Source organism: Serinus canaria, chromosome 5, assembly GCF_022539315.1.
Source record: "Serinus canaria isolate serCan28SL12 chromosome 5, serCan2020, whole genome shotgun sequence".
In the NCBI taxonomy this organism is placed as follows: Eukaryota; Metazoa; Chordata; class Aves; order Passeriformes; family Fringillidae; genus Serinus; species Serinus canaria.
Window position 1 is genome coordinate 5,230,500 of NC_066319.1, and position 21,604 is coordinate 5,252,103.

The window sequence follows — 21,604 nt, forward strand, 5'->3', positions numbered from 1 at the left end:
AATCATAGAAATAGGATTTCTTTCATACACACACACCCCTTTGCTAACTAAGTTCACTTTTTTCTGGAAGTTTGCCAAGAGGATTTTCTCATTCCTTGTTCTTGCCCTCCCCAAGGCTGCTAAAGATGATAGTCTTTTAGATAACAGGGAAATGGTATGCACCATTATTTCTATAGCCTTGCTTTTATCACTTGGAGGAAAAAGTACAGTTAATCTCCTGAAGTTAAATCAGCAGACAAGCATATTGCAATTCAAAGTTAATCATTGAGTAAAACTCGGGTTCAGCCAAGCACAATGCAAAAAACTAGAGAGAAAAAGAGAGATTTTCTACAACTAAATTCTTGCCTAAAGACTGACAAATTATTTTAGAGAGTTGGCTAAACCACTTGGGTGGCTAGAGATTTTGTTACATTCAGCTGTGCACGGATGTAAAGGGCCACATTCACACTTCTTTTCCTTTCACTTTATCCAAAAACCGCTTCAAACTTGGCTCAGGTGTGAAAAGGGTCAGAGCTCAGGTGATGGCAGGCCAGGGGTCCCCCTGCCTTGCTCTGCCACAGCCTTCTGCAGCACCCCTGAGGTGCAGTGACCCTGTGGCTCGTATCAAGACATTTATTTATGGCTGGCTGAGGTTACCTATAAAGCGGACCTGCTGGGGCTTCTGTCAAGCCTTTAGGACAGCACAGATAGGCTCTAGCTCACTTCCCTTTCTGCACTTCGAGTAATTCCTGATTGTTTTTCTTTGTTCTTCTGTCATACAACTTCTCATCTGCCGTCAGCAAGATGTTTCTGTTGGTGGCAGTCGGGGAGTTACAGTGCCAGCGCTGCTAGCTGATTTGACCTTTCTCCCCGGTGGTTGTCTGCCTGCTGACCGAAACCTTCTTGAACCTGCCGAATATGTGACAACCTTCCCGCTTCCTCCAAACCAGAACTGAGCAGCTCAGAGGAAGCGCTCCGGGGTCCCCATGCTGCGTTCTCCCTGGCAGCGCTTCCCCCGGGGCAGGTGGGGCCGCTGAGTCCTGCTCGGGGCCAAAACACCCGGAGCGGCTGCGGGAAACTGCCCCCGGGAACTGCCCCCGGGAACTGCCCCCCGGGGACAGGCCCCGGGAACTGCCCCGTGGAAACTGCCCCACGAAAAGAGCCCTCCAGAAACTGCCCCGTGGGAACTGCCCATGGGAAGTGCCCCCGGGAACTGCCCCGTGGGAACTGCCCCACGAAAAGAGCCCCCCAGAAACTGCCCCGTGGGAAAAAGTGCCCCGCGGAAACAGCCCGGCAGAGCCCCGCTCGGGGCGGCAGAGGACGCGCACCTTGCGCGGGGCTCAGCGCGCCCCGCCCGGCTCGCCCGGGGCCGGGGCCGGGGCTGGGGCTGGGGCTGGGGCCGGGCCGGGCTGGGGCGGGCGGGCCGCGGGCCCCGCCCCGAGCCCGGCGAGCCGCGCCGAGCCAGCGCCGGCAGCATGAGGAGCGGCGGCGCCGCTGCAGCCGCTGGATCCGCGGGACAGGCGGAGCAGGTGCGGCGGGGCCGGGCGGGGAGCGGAGGGCAGCGGGGCACGGAGCGGGACCCGCGGGCTGGCGCCGGGCACGGGGGTCCCTCCGCGGGAGGGAGGGAGGGAGGGAGAGAGGGAGCGCCCCGGGCCGGGCTCTGCTCCGCGGGCGGTGGCGCTTGGGGCCGGCCGGGCCGTGCCGAGCCGGGTTATACCGAGCCGGGCTGTGCCGTGCCGGGCTGGATCGAGCCGTGCCGAGCCGTGCCCCACCGGCGGGTCCGGGCGCGGCGCTCCCGGAGCTCTCCCGGACGGTGGCACCGCGCTGGCTCGGACGGCCACGCAGGAAAAGTCAGGATCATCTTTTCGCTCTGTGAGTAGCCCGTGATTAAGGCAGCCGAGCGCTTTCCGAATGGGTTACAACGCTGGAGTGGGCTATTAGTTTGGACGCGTCCTAATGAGTGTGTTAATCAGCGTAACATCCTTCTCTGCTCACCTTTTGGGGCTAATTGAGAACGGCATCTGCCGAGTTTCTCTTTGCGCTTCGAAGTGTTTGTTAATAGTGATTGTCTTGTCGCGTTCACTCCGTTTTTCATGTGTAAATTCAGCGTGTGACTTGAATTCAGATACCTGCCTCCTGCAATGGTGATTGTGCGTTTATTTGCCCCTACGCCTGTAAGGTTGAGCCAGTATCAAAAAGTTTTAAGTTCTCTGTCAAGCGTATTGAAAAAAGATCTGGAGGTCTCTGTCGACTTTAAAAACTGTTTACAATTGGCAACCTTGTTGGTGCCTTCAGCCAGAATGAGATCTGAGCGTGGAAATGGGGCTGCATTCTTGTATCTAAAGATGGTCCCTAGCAGGTCCAAACGTAGGCATGTTGGCAAGGACAGGAAACTTCACGGCAGCGTGGACTTTTTTTTCCCCCTGCCTTCCTTTCTGCCTTTCTTTCTCTGTAGAGACTAAACCTTTCAGTAAGGTGGAGCAGTGCAGTCCTCTGCTGCCAGTCCCAGCTGGGGTGTAGCTGCCCCCTCTCTGACTCTGCTTTTGGTTTTGAGGAAGTTCTTAATCTCTCTGTGACTCAGTGTTCTAATCTTTAAAATGGCTTAATAAGACTTGTCACGCTTGCCTCCCAGGGACATTAACATCTAATTGATGCTCACGAAGTGCCTTGATCTGGCAGAAAAGAGGGCATCTTGCTTCCCTCATTTCGCCACTTTATTTTGGGTGCTAATTATATTACACGGGTGGAAAACAGACTGGCTGACAACCGAACTGGAATTCACGTCTGTTGTCATTGACACAGGCACTCAGAGTGTGCCCACTTGTGCTTACTTTGAGGTGTCCGGTGTTTCTCTAAAAACAGTGGGATTTATCCTTTCTGGAGGATGCGTCTGAGAAATTGCACTGAAGCAGCAAAAGACTTTTGCTCCTAACTCTACACAGTTTTTTCTCTGTGTATTATGAGGTCAGTAAAGGTTTTAAGAATTAAAACTGTTGACTCAACTCTCAGCATGTGGCTGATCTTAAATCTTCCTCCGCCAGAATCTTACCTTAGTCTCCGTTTTTGTCATGTTTTACTTCTTTAGAAATAGAGAAAACACACAAATTTACAGTCCTCTGCTTGAAAATACAAGCTTTAGAGTATGAAATGTATCTTTTTAACCGTTTTACTTGCTGCTCAAAGGAGTAATTAGCCGCCTTACTCCCGTGACTTGAATCTTGCCCCACCTCCTCCTTATCGCTGCTGCCTCCCCCTCGGGCAGATAGCAGAGCCCGCGGTGGCACTAGCAGGGCTCTGGGATGATGGGGTCACCATTAACACACACCAGGAGACATCATCAGGATTCATAAATCAGCTAAACTGAGGGGGCACCCTGCCTTAACAGCACCGGCACCGTGGGCTTTTTCACCTAAAGCTTGGGGTGGCAGAATTCAGTCCTTTCCCCAATTCTCAGTCCTTTCCCCAATTCTCAGTCCTTTCCCTACATCTTGGTCCCTCCTAGGGCGGCTCTGTGTGCTGGGAGGCTGCTTTGTGGCACGGCATTTGACTCATCCCCTTGGTTCACTTCTCCTTTTCACCGCTGTTGCTGCAGAATTGTCCTTCCCCGTGCTCGATGGACCTGCAGCATTGATACCTGACAGCCTTGGTCAAGCAGCGTCGATACCTTCTAAAGCGCTGTTTGGTGTTTGTTAGTGCTGTTCTTTTCATGGTGCTGGGCAAAAACACTGCAGCTGCATTTCAGAGCGTGTGTGTGGTGGAGAAACGAAATTCTGCAGGGAAACTGAAGCATGCTTCATTCCACTTCTTCTTGCCGTGTGGTGTGCCACAAGTGATGTGACTTTGCCTGCCCCGTCTGTAAAATCAGGTGACTTTTCAACAAATTAGTCTTATAAAAATGGGAACTAGTCTCTGTTTCGCTCTGAATTTCTTTTTTGTTTGTTTTTAGTTAATTGCCTCAATGTTGCTCTGAAGTTGAATGGCATTACCAAATCCCTGACATCAGGGTGGTGCTGCTTGTGGGGAGATCAGATTTCCTTCAGTTTCGCCTAGAATCTAGACGGATGATCTGAAAAGGTTTTGTTTTTATTAAGATGTGCTGAAGCAGGGTTTTCTCATCTCTGTCGATATCCCCATTCCTCGTGGAGGTGAGAGAGCCTGTGTTTTGGCTGGAGATGTTCTTGAAGTGTGAGAAACCATAAAACAGGAGAGGTGATTGCTCTCCAGTTTCTTCATGAGTATGGTTGAAGTCTTTCACCTCTTTTAGCACATACCTTGTATCTGCTCCAGCTGTCTTGCTGCTCGGGTGTTTTATAACTAGTACCTTGAAAAGGGAAAAAAAAGGGGAAGCTTTGAAATGCTATATGTTTCCCCTTGGGACTCTTCCATGAGGCTGTGACATTTGTTGTGAATGCTAGGTTACCTGTGTCTTTCTTTGCCTCATTCTGATTCCCCTGGTGTCAGCAGAAAAGCTCTCTTTTCCTAGTGGAAGAGGCTTTGCTTCTTAAGGGCATGGTGTGTTTCGATTGCCTTAAAATGAAGACAATTTCAGGTGTCTGAAACTGAGATCTGCCTCCCAATGGTCCTTCTGTTTTCTCAGCTTGCTCACGGGTTGGATCCAGACTCCAGGAGCTACAGAAAGGCTGAGGGGTTGCTTTCTGTGTCTGTGCTGGCAGCCTGGCTTGCATACATCTCTAGGATAGATGTACAATAGGAATTCGGTGTGTGAGCAAATTCTTGGCTGCACCTTTGCCATTACAGTTCTTTCTGTGTGAGGAGCCCATGAACTTGAAAAGTGCAGCCTCCTCTCTGTGTCTGGCAGCTCAGCTGTGCAGGGAGGGCACCCTGCTTGTTTCTCATCACTGGGACCAGTTTTAGAGGTGTTTATGCAGCAAACCAACTCTTTCAGAAGTGGTATTGGTAGTTCAGGGTACATGAGACTGATTCTGGAAAATATAGATATTCTAAATTAAGGCTATTAAGTGTCCACTGATTCAGTGACTGTGCAGATACGCGGTTAATATTGTATTGTGACACATTCTGAAAATTGCTGTGTTTATTTTTGACCTGGAGAGGATGACTAACTCTTTCATGTATGCATAGTTACGTTTACAAGCAAGTAAAAACTTCCCCAAAATTATCTTTAGACTCCTAGTTCCATGAAAGGAAAAAAATTCAGACTTGTCCCTAAATCTGAGCTATGTGTGCTATCGAGCCTTCTTTCTGCTCTGGGTATAACCCTGTGTTCAGTGGGGGTTATGTTTTCAGAGGTTTTATTTATCTCCTCCAAATTCTTGTGGGCAATTTATTGTGTGGGGAGAGGAACAAGAGCAACCCCATTCTGTGTTGGGAAAGGTAGGTGGTACCACAACACAAATTAGAAAGACACTACTGCGGTAGCTCATATTTGGTTAAATTCTGATTGTTCTTGTTTCAATGTCCCAGTAACACTGATGTCATTAGGAGAAAGCTTGGGTTTGTTTTTTCTTGCTTTTGGCCCCCTAGAGTTGTGATGGCAAAACCTGGCGAGGAAGGCGGTTCATGGAATTGTGTGATGGGATTATGTGGACTAGATTTAAACTTTGGTTCTTGGTTCTGGCATCTCCTCTGGAGAAATGATGGCAGCAGTTTCTCCAATTGCTGCATTCAGGTGTGGAGGGATGGAATGTAAGGAAATAAAGATGGTGCAGAAGGCAGTCTCACACCTGAGGAGCTGCAGCTGTGCCAATCACCAAAGATTGGGAACAGGGCTGCCCTTAACAGGCCACAGCTGTGTCCAGTAAGAAGCTTCTACAAAAGAGTGGGTTAGCTGGGTGAGGAGAGAGATGGGGTTGTTGGCTGTGAAGGAGTCAGTGCTGGGAGGAGCTGCCCCTGAGAACTCACCAAGAAGGTCAGAGAGCTTTGCAATATGATGATAACACAGCCAAGGGGACGTTACCAATTCAGTTTTTAAAATGGCTGGGCCTGGCACTGGGTGTTGTGGAGTTTCAGCTTCCTCAAAAGCAGTTTCTTTGGATCTGTTAGTCCACCATAAATCCTTCTCAGACCTTTTAAGCTCACAGCTTATTGCCTGTTTAGACTCCAGTAATGCCCAAAGGGGTGCTGCAGTTCATAATTCTCTATTGCTGCCATGGCCAAGCATCAAAGCCATGCAAAATTTTTTTGGGAATAAACAGGCATGCTTTGTAATCAGCTTTAAATAGTCCTGTGGTAATTCAACAGACCTTAGACTACCCTCCCAGTACCAAAAGGGGCTACAGAGAGCTGGAGAGGGACCTTTTACAGGGGCAGGTAGTGATAGGACGAGGGGTAATGGCTTTAAACTGAAAGAGGACAGGATTAGATTAGCTATCCAGAAGAAATTCTTTGCTGTGGGGGTGGTGAGACACTGGAACCATGGTATTCTTATTATATAGTGTTACTTTTAGAAGACTAAGGACATTAAAATAACTGATTCTGATAAGATATTTTGTCATTTTTGTACCTGAATAGGTGAGTCCCATGGCTAACTGGAAGGTTTTGAAACTTCCAGGATTTTTTTTCCTAGCCTGTGATGTGTAAACCATGTATGATGGAGTCCAGGAAAAAAAAACCAGAACAATTTTGTGAACAGCAGAACAGAAGGTGGAGCAGAAGACAAATTTTCCCCTCTCTTTGAGAAGACTCGTGTTTGGCAGATAGGGGAATCCTTTTTTGTGTGTAATCGGATAAGAGTGTATTGCAAAGACCATAATCTGTGTTAGTGGCTGAGGTGAGCCCCATCTGTTAGTGGGGTCAGGGATGTGCAATACCCTTGCCCTCCAAACTGCTGCACGCAGGGAGCAGCAGAGGAGGATTTACAGAAACAAATGCAGGCTCTGGAGGCAGTTGCTGAAAGCAAAGGGAGGAATTCAGAACGGAATGCAGTGTTCTCTGCTGACACCCTTTCTAGCTGAGGAAACCCTCTGGTTAAAGGACTTTACAAGACCCTGGGTGCTGTTTGGTTTCTGCTCATTCATAGTTTGACCTCCTTTCATAGAGGTTCACCTGTTGAACCACGCTTGTTATCAGGCTGGTTTTGTTGATTGTCTCTATGGCACCTTGTGCTGATCCAGGGAATAATTTCAAAGAGCAAACTGAACAGATTAGAAGAAAACAATGGGCTTGACTTGGTGGTGGTAAACATGCAGTCAGTGCTAATCACCCCTGTGTCATCATTCGCCCCAGCTGTGGGTCAGACACAGGATCTGCTCCTGCACTTGAATTGCCATTGCTTTGCTCCTTGCAGAGGCAGTGAAGGAGTGAGCATGCTGACACAAGAGCTTACTTCTCCAGGTCTCATTTCCATCCTGGGTGAACTCAGAGAACTTCTGATGGAATGTGATATCTGGGCTTGGATAATTTATGTGAACGAGTTCTCATTGGGATCTGATCTCCTGGCCTTCTGCTTGGTATTTGATTTTCCCCTTTCACTGAGTGCTACAAATTCCTATGGTTGCCACCTATGCAGCCAACTGCTTCTGTCAGTTCAGAAAATTGTTTCAGTAATGACATGGCTGTAGGGAGAGAAGAATGTGGAAGTTTGGAGCCATTTTTAAGATTTCTGAGTGTGAATGCAGAATGCAGGTAACTCCCATTTCTATCTATGGATTTTTAAAAGTAACAGCTGACACCCCTGTGCACAATATTTGTGTCAGAACATTGTGCTTGACTGAATGTCAGAAAGGTGCACGTGGTTAAGGCCTGGACACAAGCTCCATAAATAGGAGCTATTGGTGCATTCAAAAACTGAGTTTGTGGATGTAATCAAATACCCCTTGCTGTTCTTACTCTCAGGAACTCTGCCCTTGCACCAAGGTGTCCCAGAATTCATGAGGAAGAGCAAAGCTTGTGTAAAGAGCTAAATACATCACAGGGAACCTGTGCAGAGAAAAGAAACCATCTCTTGTTCTGTTGGGGGGCTGTGTATGGGAGGGAAGGAGGGTTAGGGTGGTTAACTTTATTTTCTGGAAGTGAACAGCACACATTTTTCAGTGCACAAAGCAGGTATCAGTCTGTTTGTGGCCTGTTTCCTTGTGGAAGTGTTGAGGAGCAGGGATTGGTTTGAGTCTGTTGCCTGCACTGCTGGCACACAGCCCTTTGTGATGCTGCCCTGCCACGGTGCATAAATCACCTGTGTGGCACAGGGAATTGGAGACAATGTGCAAATATTCACAGTATTGCTGGCCCCTCTCCAGTGGGTACCTGAGCTGCAGCACAGGGGTGATGGGTGATACAGCACTAAAGGAATGGGCCCCTTGGTGATGGAGTGACCAAACTATCTTCTGTCTTTTCAAAAAAAGAAAAAAACTATCTTCTGTCTTTTCTTTAGGTGAAAAGACACTTACAGGATTTGGGGGACTTCACTTTAAACTTAAGGAGAGCTAATTGGACAGAAGCTAAAAAGACTTGACTAATTTACTAGACAAAGAAGAGAACAAAGAAATTTTGTGAGATGTTTTACTAAGAGCAAGAACTTTTTGCACTTGGCTCGGTTTTTCTTTGTAAAGAGTTTTGTTATTTTGCCTTTTATTAAAACTTTTTTGTTTCCAATACTATCACAGAAGCCATGCTGCTGATTTTCTGCTTTCTAAGGTATCTGAGCTGTCTCTGGTGTGAAATAGATCTCCAAGAGCTGATGAGACCTGGCTTGAGGAGACCCCTGTTTCACAGCACTCCCCAGCACCTACTGCAGAGCTGCTCTGTGCACTGCAAGGTTGGGGGCACAGCCACAGTGCCACAGCTCAGCCACATCTTATTTCTAGCTGGGATGCTTAGGTAAGCAGACAGGAAAATAGGTTGATGTGCAGCAGAGGGCAATGCTATTTTTTCTCTCTCTGTTTTCTTTTTGACTGAGGAAGGAGTTGTGATTGTTTGCTGAATAGGTTCACACAGAGGGCTCCAGGATTGCAGAGTGCATGCACTTAGAGGGTTCCAGCAGAATTTCTGATGCTATTTCATGACAACTGCAGAAGCTTGACATCTTAAAGTCCTATTTATACATTTAGAATTAGACCACCACACCTGTCTATAGCTACTTGTTCAGCTACTACCTGACTTTAATGATTGATGGTATTGGTAACTTGTGTGTAGAAGCACCTTGAAACTCAGTAATGGAATCAAAGCATGTCTCCCAATTGTTTTGTTTGTCAGGCATTAATAGAGACCAAAAAGAACTAAATGGCTGTTTCAGAGCAAGGTGAGCTATTTTTGTGTGTTGTTCACAATACTCTTCCCTTACAGAGGTTAGTCCAGGGTTCTCCTGACACTCAGTAAAACACATGAATAACTTGATGCTGTGTTTGACAGGGTTTCTTGGCTCAGCTTTTTCTAAGGCAGCACCTGCATGCATCCTTCAGGATGGTCAGGTGGTTCCACAAAGCAGTGTCAATATGAAACTTCTGCCTTTTGTGGTAAAGTTTTGTGGGTTCTGACCCAGAACATGATAGGAACCATGTTTGTGATGCAGTTGGCTCATTTGAAATCTCAAGCCAATAGAACTACACTGGCTTCTGAAAACCAGTTGTGTAATTATCTGTGTCCCTCTTAGTTCAGTAATTTCCAAGATAAATCCAGGAATGACATACACAGTATAGCAGATTTACACTTGCACGCAAGATTGAATTTAGAGGTAAATATAAATGCAGATATATCAGAGGTTTTTTTTGCTTTTCTGGTTCTAGTGAGGAATGAATGTGACCCACTAGTTTTCAGTTTTATTTGCCCTACTGAAGTAGCAAAGGATGGCAGGGTTTTCCTTGCCTCTCTCCCTAATCAGTTGTTACCCAGCTAGTGGGTAACAACTGCAAAATTTATTGGAAGTGTGGGCAAGAGAGAGTTACTGGGACTTCTATGAAGCCAGCTTAGTTCATGACTTTGCCCAGCTTTTCCTACTGGGTTTCATAAGGCTTTGTAAGGTTGTGATCAGAGCCTCTGGTGAGTTCAGGGAAGCCATCTCTATGTTTAGTTTTAATGACTGTTCCCTCTAACTAAAAAAAAAAAATGCACCTTTGTAATACTAAGAAGCACCTCGTGTTTTGAATCCAAATTTCCTACATTTGTTCTGGGTTTTGTCTGTTGTAAAATATTTAGCTGGGATATTTTGCCAGTCACGGGGCAGAAGTAAGAGTTTCTTTTAATTTTGGAGGAGGAGGTGATGTCAATCAGTGTTTTCTTCCTTATCCTTCTTCCTGATGATTCTATTATAATTATAATGATGATTCTGATTTCTTGGGGAAGAATATGCAGAGCAGTAAGTGCTTTTTCTTTTCTGTCAGGTCTGGGGAATTTAAAATGAAACTAATAGTTTATTTTGGACCTCGTGACTAGAAACTAGTATTGGCAACATAAATATTACCTCTCACAATTAGAATTAAGCCAAAAAAGGTAAAATTTACATTAATTATTTAATTACCAAACAGATCTGTAGTCACATGGAGAGTCTCCATTAAGTGTATCTGCATTTCTTTTCTATTTTTGTCAATGGGATCCACATTTCTGTTATTTCTTACTTGATAAAGTTTAATCTTAAAAAGAGTCTTTGTAGTCACTGTCCTGTGTGAAGAGTTCTTTTGCAACTTGTGATATGTTGGGCCTTTTTTTTTTTTTTTTTAATTATTATTATTCATAAGGTTTCTCAAGCTTCATTTGCAGTGCTCTGGCTTCCCAGTATTCACTGATCCGTGGGAGGGGGAGGCAAGGAGAAATTAATTACCCTTCTTTCAGCTGGGCATTGGCATAGCCAATATGTGCTTAGTCATGTGCTGTGCTGATGGCAGGTTTCGCTTGGCACACCCTGGCAGGGGCAGTGCCCGCCCTGCTCTCAGCAGAGCCATCCTCCCCGTGCTGCAATTGTGGGTGACTGGGTTTGTTTTACAGCAGTCACACTGTAATGATCACCTTGCCCGTGCTCAGGAGAGGTGGAGGCCGCTGAGCTTTTTGCTTGTGTAGCATGTTTGAAAATTTCACTCAAGATGCTGTGACTTGAAGGTTTTGGTCAGTGTCACTTACAAGGCTGCTTTGAACTTCTGTCAGAAAGTGTCAGAGTGGCAGTGAGACTTAGGCCAAAGGTTCTTTTTTCCACCCAAATTCTACTTTAATTGCTCATTCAGTTTCTTTGCCTTTACATGTTTATTTTCTCCCCTAAGCCTGTATTCTGGATTATGTTCTCATCACTGTTGACTAAATTTCCAGCAGTGAAATTGTCAGCTTTGAGCTGTGAGATGCCCCAGTGAGTGCAGCCTTGCAGGGTTCAGAAAAATAGGGTGTAGGCAAGAAAGGGGAGAAAACCACCTGGTAACTGTGTAGGCAGCTGTTGCTAAAATCTGGGGCTTCTGTTTGGGAGTGCAAGGATGTTGTATTTATTGTATTTAACCCCAGAAGTGGCTGTGCCTGTGCAGTCACAGAGTCTGTCAGAGCTGGGTGCACTCCTCCCCCTCGTTACTGTTCCTCACAACATTTGCTGTGCTCTTGTGGGCACATGTGTAAGAAATGTCAACCGAGTCATTATTGGGCTGGATGTTCTTCCAGCAGGTGTTTTAAAGGCAAAATTTCATGTGTCTGAACAGAAAGAGACCAAATTGCCAGTCAAGGATTTATAGTAAGGAAATAGGTGAGCCCTTTCTCTTCGATCTGGAGCAGTTCTGTTTCCTGACACCCCTCTGTCCTGCTGCAGGTACATGGAGGCAGTTTGGTACCTGTCAGGGTAGGTGTGCAGGGACTGCCTTTGAGATGGAGCCTTTCATGTTGCTTCTGCATAAAAAGGCAGGTGGGTTTGATTTTTAACAACACACCACAGCCATGTTGTTTAATCTGCTTCAAAATCCAACATCTGCCTTTCTGAGCAGCTGTAGCAGATACCTGCAGTGCCTCTTCCAGACTCAGGTTTTATTTTGCCCAAACCTATTTTAGATTTAAACTCCACAGAGGTGAGCAGAGGTGCCCAGGGTGTTCCCAGGGTGAAGCCACATCAGCAGTGGCTGTGCTGGACGTCCTTGTTGTGATCCTTGCCCCTGCCTGCCGGGCTCTGCCTTAAGCAGATTTACTCAGCTGACCTTTTAACCCGCTGGAGATGATCAGAGCTCTGCCTAGGAGCTGCCAGACCAGACAGGGTGACTCCCTGCCAGGAAAGGTAAAGGAGCCAGCACCTTAGTGCAGCTGTCCCAGGAGCAAGAATTTGGGTTGGAAGGGGCCTGTGCAGAGCTGTCAGCTCCTGTTTTTGGAAAGCAGGGGTGCTCTCTGCCTGCTGCTGCACTGACCTGAAAATACCACAGGGAACTGTTCATGTCTTGCCATACCCTGCCTACCAAGATGCCTTGGGGAAATGGGCTCTGCAAAAGTTGATTCAGAATTAGTTGATGTGCTGGATATCAGGAATCCACTGAAGTGCTGCCTTCTGCACTTTTTTCTAGCAATCTCCCTTAGACTCTTTGTGTATTCATGGGCAACACAAGCAGGGTTGTAGCAGCCAACTCAACATTTGTAACTTCCCGATGTCCCAGGTGGAGTGGCACAGATTCAGTGGGTCAGAATCCCCTTTCTGTCCTGGTTTTGTCCCTTTGGATTGGTTTCTGTTTGGATCCTTCATTTGCACGAAGGTTTAAGGTGCTTGGTTGGCCATGACAGTTCTGTCCAGGCTGGCTGGTGGTGCACTTTGCTGAGGTGTGTTATGGTACCTTGAGTACCCAATTTCTTACAACTGCCCTTTTAACCCTTGTACAATATAATAACCAAACTAACAGTACATGCTTAACGATCTAGCAACTATTTTACAACCGTTTTTAACCTGTTTTTTACAAGCTTGTACATATTTGAAATTTTTTTATTCTTCTTTTATGCAAGCCTATGGCATCTTTTGTCCAGTGAAGAAAACAGGATTCTAGCACTATTAGCTTGTCCTGTCAGTCACAGAAAGCTAGGAATAAACTGTTCTGGATGTTGTTGGCTTATGCATTGAGGCATCTGGTAAGCCAAGCCTTGGTTCCCAAGGCTTTTGAGGTTTTTCTTTGTGTTACCTTGTGCTGCTCCCCCAGGCAGGGCACTGCTTGTGCTCCCTGGCAGGACTGGTGGTCAGCAAAGGGCAGAGGTGGAAGAGCCCCTGCTGTGTGTGGTGGAGGGAGGCAGAGTTCTGACCATGGAGGGCAGATAAACCATCAAATGAAATGCAGCAAAAGTTTCTCCTGTGGAAGGCTCCACAGCCTTAGTGGCAGCAGGAGTGCTGGAATATGTGCTCCCAAGCCAAATCCCTGTAAGATTGCCTGGATCTGTGTGTATGGGGTTTGAAACAGGCAGTTTGAGGTAGCAAGTTGATCTGCCTAGAGAGGAGCCCATTTCCCCCAGGCCCAGCCTGGTCAGTCTGATGGGCCCAGTTTGGAAGGCATTGCCTGAAGCTGATAGCATCAGTGGAGGAGGTGTGCTGAGTCTGGCTTTGGTAGGAGCAGGGGGCTGAGAGCCCTGCCCAGCTGCACAGGAGCAGCACCAAGGGGACAGGGATGTTCCCAGCCTGTGCTGCACGCAGGAGGTGCTGGAGGGTTTGAACTGAGTGTGCTTCACAGTGCTCTGCACTGGCAGGAATCAGGGCAGGGGTAAAACCTCTCCTGTTGGACCTTAAGGAAATGGACTGACTCACTGACTGTTGCAATCACTGCCAGACTTCCTTTCATAAGGATTTCTGATTTAGAAATGCATTTTGGAAATAGCTGGCATATGAGCTGCCTTTTTTTTTTTTTTTTTTTTTTACTCTGGTCACTGGTGTGAGCATTTTCTTTGAAGTAGTATCTGGCTGTGGGTATAACTTGCACACAAATAAAGCACTGTTTCTTGAAATTGTTGTTTCCAGAGCTGATATTGATATCCTTTAATCTTCACCTGAGATTTAGTTTTTCTGTTGACTCAGGTTTTTTTCCCTAGTTGTGGGTGAGCTCATAGCATATCAATTGTATCCTTTTGGACCTGGTGTGCCAACTATCCCCAACTTTTTTTATGCAGTGTATCACTGGCTTGTTCTCTTTGGAAATCCAAGTAGCAGTTCCAAGTAATTGTTGGGGGGGGATAAAATGTATATTTAAAAAATCTGTGTCTGGATAAAAAAGCTGGGTTTCTGTGCTGTTTTTGTGGGTTTGTGACCTCAGAGCCCATGTAGTGAGCTCCAAGGATGTCCTTCTTTTGAAAGATGCCGCAACAAAGCCTGTTCTGTGTGTATGGCTTTTGGGCACTTTTGGTTGTGTTGGTATTTAATCACACTGGTAATACAGTATTAGGGCATGAGCCAACTCCTTATTCCTAGTAAACTAAACCTTGATAACTGGAGCACAGATAAAGATCTGGGTACACATTTCAGTAAAATAAAAGCAATACTGTTTACCTGCCTGCAGAAGAGAGGGAGAAATCTGTACTAATATAGAAACACAGTGAAGTCCAGGCCAACATAAGGTCTTGGGCTCAGTAACAAAATGTTTAAACAAAATCATATTTGTAAAGTGCAGAACTAAACAGTATTTCTTATGTGTGAAGAGTTTAGATTCACACATTTTTCTCTCCATCCTTGTTCTGAAGGTCAGTTCGCTGTTCTCCTTCTTGGTCTCTATAAATTGGGGAATACTAAAGCTCTTTGAACTCTGTATTAAGGAACTGTAATAATGAAACACATCTTCAGTGTCTTCAGTTGGTCTGCTCTGTGTGGGTACATTGGATGAATGGATTCTGGGATTCTTGATCAGCAGTTAGGATAAAATACTTAAAAGGATAAAAACTTCCAATGTTCTGACCATCCCCAGTCCCTTGGCAGAGCAGGCACAGTGAGGGAGGAATATGATGCCTAGGGGATCAGCTAAAGCAAAACCAACTTGACCCAGGATGTTTTCTGCAAACCACTTGCCTTCCTAAATTGCTGTTTTCTCTAACAAAGCCAGTTCTAATCAGCACCTTGGGTACCAGGCACTCTGTGAACCCAGAACCAGTTAATCCCTTCCCTTTCTGAAAATTACAGGCCCTTGAGAGTTGGGGCACCAAAGCAGCTTTAGCTCTGTCTTCCTGTAGCTGTAGGAAGAAATGTGATGCCTCTTATCTCCTCTGCCCTGAAAACACCACGCTCAAGTGAGCACCATGCAGTCACACGTGGCAGCATTTCAGGGTCCCCAATCAGCTGTGGCTGCTCCACATATCCTCATGGCAATAAATGGGAATGAAGTGGCAGTGCTGCCTCAAAACTTCCTGGGTCTGTGTGACATACCTGTGATGTTTCTGTACTTACACAGGCTCAGCTCTTTAGATGCCCTGTTCACGTTGCCTTTCAGGTATGTGTGTTGATGCTGGCCACAGATGCTTTCACTGAGAGATTTTGGCTCTTCTGCACAGTAAAAGGAATGTTAGGACCAGATGACAGTGAGAAAAGTAAAGTAATTTTTTAGAAAAAAAATCCACATAGTCCTTTGCCTTGGCACTTTAAAAGTGCTTTGCATTCTCAGTGTCTGTCCACTTACATGCAGTGAAATACAGGTACATGATAAAGTAAGTTTTCCAAATTCTGGGTCTGTGTGACATACCTGAGATGTTTCTGCACTTACACAGGCTCAGCTCTTTAGATGCCCTGTTCACGTTGCCTTTCAGGTATGTGTGTTGATGCTGGCCACAGATGCTTTCACTGAGAGATTTTGGCTCTTCTGCACGGTAAAAGGAGTATTAGTGCCTTTAGAAAAGGAACCTTTTAGAAAAAATCCACACAGTCCTTTGCCTTGGCACTTTAAAAGTGCATTCTCAGTGTCTGCCCACTTACATGCAGTGAAATGCAGATACCTGATAAAGTAAGTTTTCCAAAGGAATGGATGACTAATGAAGAGCGTGATGATAAAATCTACATTTACAGCACAGTCATTCAGTTTGGGAGATGACTGGAAGCTAATGGCCATTGTTGCTTAAACACTTCAATAGAGAAGGTGCAACCACCTCTGACCTTCAATACTGATAGGACTTGCAGACAGAAAAACTTTAGGCAGTGTGATGAGCATTACGATTAAGAAGTGGTTTTTTTGGTATTTCACAGTTTCCAGTAAACTTTGCTGTGCTGGAGAAGATGAATCATAATTTTATCCTGACTATATCTCAGCTTGCCTTGTAAAATCAGTGATGCATTTGCCATCCCTCCTGTTGTTGGTTAATGATGATCTGCCCTCAGAGTTGTTTTTTTCAAATTCTTGATGGGACTACTTCCTAGCATATTACTCCCATGGGTCTTTTTGTTTTTTTTCCTTTTTCTGGTTGATGTCCCAAAACGAATATTTCAGGATGTATTCTATAGCTTGACTGGGAGGATTTTTCTGCAGCAGAAATGGATTATGTTTTTGTAACTCTCTTGGCATCCTCATTTGGGGTTTTTTTTATACTTTGTTTTTCTTCATTTTTTGGGAAGTCTGGGCAGAGGGAGGGTAGAAATTGTCCTGCACATTTTCTTCCAAAAATACTGTTTCTACTTTCAGAAACTATGTCTTTTCCAATCTCTTCTGGTAACTGTGGGTCCATTTTACAAGGACAAAAAAAACAAAACAGATACAAAACTAACACAGTAGCTTTCTTTCTGTTTTTGTCTTTTTATGTAAATACTCCTTGGAGCAGAGTTTGGTGTTTAACCTAATCTTCTGGTTTCCCATCACCCTCTGGCTGACTTATCTGGGTGCAGCTTCTCAGTTCTCCACTGCCATTCTATGGCTGGTTTTTGGTGTTTGTTTTTTGAAATTGGAATTGCTGCGTTCAAGGAACCTCATTTACAACTCAAAACTGCTTTTGGGCATCTTTGATTCTTTAACTTTGTGGTTTCCATGGATTTCACTGTGACTGATAACATTAATGCCCCAGTAGAACACAGGAAGAACTGTGTGCTACCTTGTGTTGGAAAAAAAAAAATTAAAAAAAATACAGCAATGGAATGTGTTGATTCCTAAAAATGTGTGTGTATGCTTATGAAATACTGCCCAGAATGTTTCATTTCTCTGATCATTGGCAAAGCAATCCTGTCTGTGTTTTCAATGGATTAATCCTCACTACTGATCTGGAAGTCTGATGTCTACAACTGAGGGCAGCTCTGCCAAATGAGTTATTGTGGAGTGGAGCCCTGAGGGTCTTGCAGCCCCAGTGCCAGCTGTTTATTCCCCTGGGTAATTGCCACAGCCCCAGTAACCCGAGGGGCACATACTGGAGGGCAGAGATCTACAGAACCATGCTTGCAAAGATGATCTGAAGCACACTCCTGAGAGCTTTTGCCACAAATCTATGAAAACTTGTGCTCATGCTGTTCTTTTTCTCCCCTAAGACATAACCTGGAGTGTTTGCTTCAGCACAGCCATGATTTCATATTTTTGCTTCAAAAAACCCTGAACAAATATTAATTTCCTTTCTCACAGAAGTTCTGAGGAGAAACAAAAGACTTGCTTTGGCATCCAATGTTCTCTGAGGGCACTTTCTGGTGTCTCCAGCAGATATTTTTGGGCAGCTCTCAGAGAAGCAGCATTGTTGCTTTTCTTTGCTTTCTGTGTTGGGGGAGATCAGTGAGGGGACAGACAGGCTGTGTATGGGCATCAGGTGGCTTCAAGGATTCCAGACTGGTGGCACTCTTGGTCCCTTGCTCCCTGCTGGGGACCCCCAGAAATGAGGTGGCCCCTCCTGGGCACTGCCAGAGGCACCAGCAGTCCCACGTTGCTGTGTCAGCTCACGGCCAGTCTTGCTGCCCCATCCTTCTGCATTATTCCTACTCTCAAAGTGCCATAAACCACATTATTTCTGTGACTGCAGACTAAGGGAGTCTGCTTTTTACTGCTTCACGTGTTTGTTTTCTTTTATGGGGTATTTACCTCTGTAGTTCTGTCCCCATGCATACAAAAGGAGTGCTGTAGTGGAGGAGCTGCTGCTGAGTGTGGCTCAGTTTTGTTGGTATAACTTTATATATAGCAGGGATTTTGCTGACAGGGCTCTGTCAGCTACAGGGGATGCTTTTATTTGTCTTCCTCATGGTCACAGTTGGGCCATCGAAGTTTTGCCTGTGACCTGAGGGTGAGGAACACAGGGCTGTGAGAGAAGTGGGATGTTGAAGTTCCCACTGGCAGCTGGGCAGGAGTGGTGCCAGAGTTCCCTCTCCATCATCCTCTTGTGCCATCCATCCCTGCTCAGTGTGTCTGGCCCTGCCATGTCCCTGCTGCTGTGATTTGGGGAATGGAAAACAGGGTATTACTTGCTCTCCAAGTTATTCTGGCTCAGTGTTCCAAACATCCTATTGAAAGTAGAAAATCTTGTGCTGATCAAAGGACAACCAGCACTGCCTATTCTGTGATTACTATCTGTGCTGTTCCAGCTTGTGAGCTTGAAATTATAAGTGTCACCATAGAAAAAGAAAGGCAGGAGTTTCAAAGAGCTTAAAGATTGTCCTTTAAATTGTTTTACTGAGACCACATCCCTAACATCTTTCTAGCTTAAATAACAGGTGCTTTTTCTTAAGAGTATGCTTTCTTTTTCTCAAGAGGTAGGCTGATGTTACCCTTCTGGTATACTGTCTTCCTTTGTTCTTGTGACCCTAACCTGGGAAAACATCAGCATAAACTTTCTACTGCTGTTTATATTGTGTTTCTCATCTACTACAACAGAGCTGAAAAAATGTTCTTCCTCATAACCAGTCTAAACAAGAATCAGGTTTTAATATCTTGTTTATGCATAGCATTAACCCCAAATGACTGTGGTGTAATCATCTACAGTTACCTTTGAAGATGCAGACTAGATGGAAACTTGGGACTTTGCAGCAGAGCTTTAAGCAGGCCTGGAAAAAAAAAATTAAGTACTTACTGTGACCTGCACAGACTAAGAACTGAGCTAGAGACATTTCTCCTTAAAACCATTGGACTTGAAGGTTTAGAGTTATAATTTCCAGTGGTTTAGCTACAACAACGTTGCTTTAAAATAAAAAATAAAAAGAAATTTTCCTGATTTTAGAACTCATCCTTCAGAAATGATGGTATTACTGATGAGTAGATGAGTGGTTTGAGTATAAGCTGTATACGAAATGATGTATTGTTCATTTGAAAAACCTGTGCCTGTGCTTTGCAGAATGAGCACCTGAGGGTTTCAGTGATGCTCACAGGACAGGACTTCTGGTGCAGGCAGCAGAGCAGTGTGAGCCCTGTGGCTGCCAGTCCTCTGTTGGGATTATCTGAAAGCTGGGAAGTGCAGTGTCCTTGGGCCCAGCAGAGGTCTGGGTCCACCCTGTTGAGCTTCTTATCCTTATTGCATTGCTTCTGGTGAGTTCCATACAGTGCTGCAGTGAAATATCCGTGGCTCCTCAGAAAGAAATGCATGCTTTTCCATCAGCTGCATCTACTTAGAGCACCATCTTCATCCCTGGGGTGGCACATGGGGCTCCTGGCAGCCTCCCATGCTCTACCCCTGCCAGCCCCTTGTGTTTCTGTGAGTGGGGACACTGCAAGCTGCTGCCTTACGGGGCTGATCTCATTTTACTGCTCTGTGTCTTGGTGCACTCCCACAGCAAAGCTCAGATTGGTAGCATCAAGAAACAAACCCGACTGTTTTCAAAGCTTCCAGCTTTAAAACCTGTGCAATGTGACTCGGTCTGTGTAGCAGATGAAACCCTACAGATAGGCCATTTTATTTTACTCTTCCTGTGAACCAATCTAAAGCAGCCAGTGCCAAGCCTGAGTGCTCCTGTGCACGTTTCCAGCTGTGTTTTATCCTGGCTGCTTCCAGCTGCAGCAGGTTAAACGGGCACAGCAGCACTTGCTGGCAGGGCTGTGTTTGAAATGTCTCCTGTAACCACTGCAAAACAAGCTGATAGCCTGCATGGTAACCTTGTCAGTTCACAGGCACACAGTGTCTCAGCAGGAGCTGTTTGCAATTCCATTCTTGGCCTAAGAAGTTATTTTGCAGGAGTTCCGTGGAAGTTGGCTTTTTATAAAAATACAGAAAGTAATCTGGCTGTTTACAGAGAGTTTGTGAGGCTTTGTTCAGAGGCAGCTTCCCTTCACTGATGTTTCGGGTAGGACTGTGCATCTTAAGGAATGGGCTGTCTGTCACCAGCACTAAACTAGTATTTCAGGCCAATGTGCTTTTATTTTACAATCAAAGCAAATAAGAGCTTCACTTCTTACCAGAATTACATAGAATTCTTTTTTCCTTTCATGTCATTTTTAGGACAACGTGCAAAGAAACCAAACCACCAAAAAGCTGTGTTTCCTCCAGACAGGAATGTTTACATTTCAAATGGTCTCCACAAAAACAAAGTGCATCACAGTAGAAACTAAACTGAAAAACTCAGGGAGTCCTGTAACCCAGCCAGTTTCACTTCAATACCATCACAAAATGTGAAGTTTGCATCTCTTAGACAGTTCAGTCAGGGAAGGAGGCAGCAGAAATATTGTACTTTTAACTGATGATGAGGAAGGGCTGGAGTGGATGACTGCTGTGATTGCTGCAGTCTTTTGTTCCTGTTGTTGTTTCTAACCTTAAGCCAACAATAAATGTTTTGTATCCTGTGTGCCAAACTGGAGTCTCGATAGAAGAATTTATTCTTGGTAAACATGGCAGAATTAGGGGGGTATTGAAAGCAGAATTGGGATTAGTGGTATTGAATGCTAGGAACTGAATCCTTTTCTGATCTCCCCGAGGAACATGTTCTCAAATATGAGAAGCAGCGCATTAAGGGACTAAGGAAGAACTCAAGTGCTTCAATTTTGAATTAAATTAGGGTTGTTCTCATTCCAGTGGGACACATAAGCCAAAAGAGGGTTTTAATTTTTACAGGTAGTACCTAGAGACCTTGCTGACAAGCAATTTGTACGGTGCTGCTGTCAAAAAGTTGTGTTATTTTCCTGTAATGCCTCATATATTTCAACTTTACTGCTTGCTCAGCTTGCTGCTGAGAGACTCCACGTGCAGATGTGAACCAGCTCCATACATCCATCTGACCAGAGACACTTAGTGAAGCTGCTTTTCTCAGTGTTCTCAAGATTGTCTGCAGTGGCAGAGCTTGTTTTGCTGACAGGAAATATCAGCCAGGACTGGAGACACTGGTTTTCCTGTGGACACATCTGTGCACGTGGCACTGCTTGAACTTCTGCTTTCTCTCTGCCTCTCTTGCACTGCTTTCCTGTTAGGTGTAACAGGATCCTCACCTTCTTCTTGGGCAGCCACCAGGCATGAGCAGCACTTCTCAGCTTTCCTTGTCTGACATTCCTGTTGGCCCTGGCTGGAGGCAGGGATAGCTTCTGACAGTGGAGGGACCATTGGAAAATGGAACCCTTCTTCCCTCCAGTGTGCTTTGTGTCCTCCAGAGACTCCTGCAATGCCATGGGAAGCTCTGTGCAAGGCCAAGTTCTTGTGTGTGCTTAATGCATCATGCAGGGGACCTAAAATGGCAATTTTTGTGTCTAACCCACAGATGCTTCAGCTCTGACTTAAAAGAACTGTTTGTCCAGCCTATTTCCTGCTCTCTTGTTCTTTTCACTGACCCAAATTTTTACTGCACCACTTCAGTGAAGTTTAAAATAAAATGCATTTTATTTTTGGATTGTACTACTAGAGGAAGTTTAAAAGTCACTTTAAAAAGCCTGGTTTGCAGTTT

At 45.4% G+C, this 21,604-nt stretch overlaps 1 protein-coding gene across 5 annotated transcripts in view; it reads left to right on the forward strand.

The window, feature by feature from the left end:
- Window positions 1-1,418: 1,418 nt before the first annotated feature.
- MICAL2 (microtubule associated monooxygenase, calponin and LIM domain containing 2) overlaps window positions 1,419-21,604 on the forward strand; it is a 121,215-nt gene continuing 101,029 nt past the window's right edge. For 2 of the 5 annotated variants that reach the window (XM_030240092.2, XM_030240094.2), the window contains exon 1: window positions 1,419-1,508. The gene's annotated coding sequence lies outside the window, so the exon portion shown is untranslated. Of the gene's footprint in view, window positions 1,509-1,781; window positions 1,852-3,571; window positions 3,845-21,604 lie in introns of those variants that run through there. The other 3 variants (XM_050974788.1, XM_050974790.1, XM_050974789.1) reach the window with 3 other exon arrangements.